This window comes from Propithecus coquereli, unplaced genomic scaffold (assembly GCF_000956105.1).
Source record: "Propithecus coquereli isolate 6110/MARCELLA unplaced genomic scaffold, Pcoq_1.0 Scaffold567, whole genome shotgun sequence".
NCBI lineage: Eukaryota > Metazoa > Chordata > Mammalia > Primates > Indriidae > Propithecus > Propithecus coquereli.
In genome coordinates this window covers 259,913-261,204 of record NW_012151585.1, presented here as the reverse complement: position 1 = coordinate 261,204, position 1,292 = coordinate 259,913, and positions in this window count along the sequence as shown.

The following is a 1,292-nucleotide window of genomic DNA, read 5'->3' as shown; positions in this document are numbered from 1 at the left end:
CTTGTCTCACACCATATATAAAAATTAGCTAGCAATGGATCAACCCCACAGCTAACATCATACTCAATGATGAAAGATTGAGAGCTTTTCTTCTAAGATCAAGAACAGAATGAGGATCCCCTCTTTTGTCACTTCTATCCATCACAGAATTAGAAGTTCTAGCCAGAGAAATTAGGTAAGAAAAAGAAATGAAGGGCATCCAAATTGGAAAGGAAGAAGCAAAATTATCTGTGTTTGCAGATGACCTGATCTTATATATAGAAAAACCTAAAGATTCCACACACAAAAAAATGTCAGAACTATTAAATGAATTCAGCAAAGTTGCAGAATGCAAAATCAACACGCAAAAATCAATTGCATTTCTCAACACTAACAAAAATGGACAATATGAAAAGGAAATTAAGAAACTAATTCCATTCATAATAGCATCAAAAAATAAAAATACTTAGGAATAAATTTAACCAAGGATGCAAAAGACTTGTACACTTAAAACTAAAAAACACTGCTGAAAGAAATTAAAGAAGACATACATAAATGGAAAGATATCCCATGTTCATGGATTGGAAAACTCAATATTGTTAGGATGTCAGTACTACCTAAAGCAATTTACAGATTCAATGTATCCCTATCAAAATTACAATAACTTTTTATGCAGATTTTTTTTGCAGAAATTTGTATGGAATCTCAAGGGATCTTAAATAGCCAAAGGGCTCCCAAATAGTCAAAACAATCTTGAAAAAAAAAAAACAAAAACGTTGGAGATCTTACACTGCCGGATTTCAAAACTTACCACAAAGCTACAGTAATCAAAACGGTGTGGTGCTGGCATGAAGACATATAAGCCAATGAAATAGAATAAAGAGCCCAGAAATAAACTCTCACATTTATGGTCAAATGATTTTTGACAAGGGTGCCAAGGCCCTTCCATAAGGTGCTAGGAAATAAACAAATGGTGCTGGGAAAACGGAATATCCACATGCAAAAGAGTGAAGTTGGGCCCTTACCCTATACCATACACAAAAATTAACTCAAAAAGGATAAAAGGCTTAAACACAAGAGCTAAAACTATAAAACTCTTAGAAGAAAACATAGGGGGAAAGCTTTGTGACATTGGAGTTGGCAATGATTTCTTGGATATGACACCAAAACAGACGCAACAAAAGAAATAACATATGACTTAGACTTCACCAAAATTAAAAACTTTGTGCATTAAAGGACACTAGCAACAGAGTAATCAACAGCATCACAGAAATAGTAGAATGGTGGTTGTCAGGGACTTGAAGGGAGGGGGA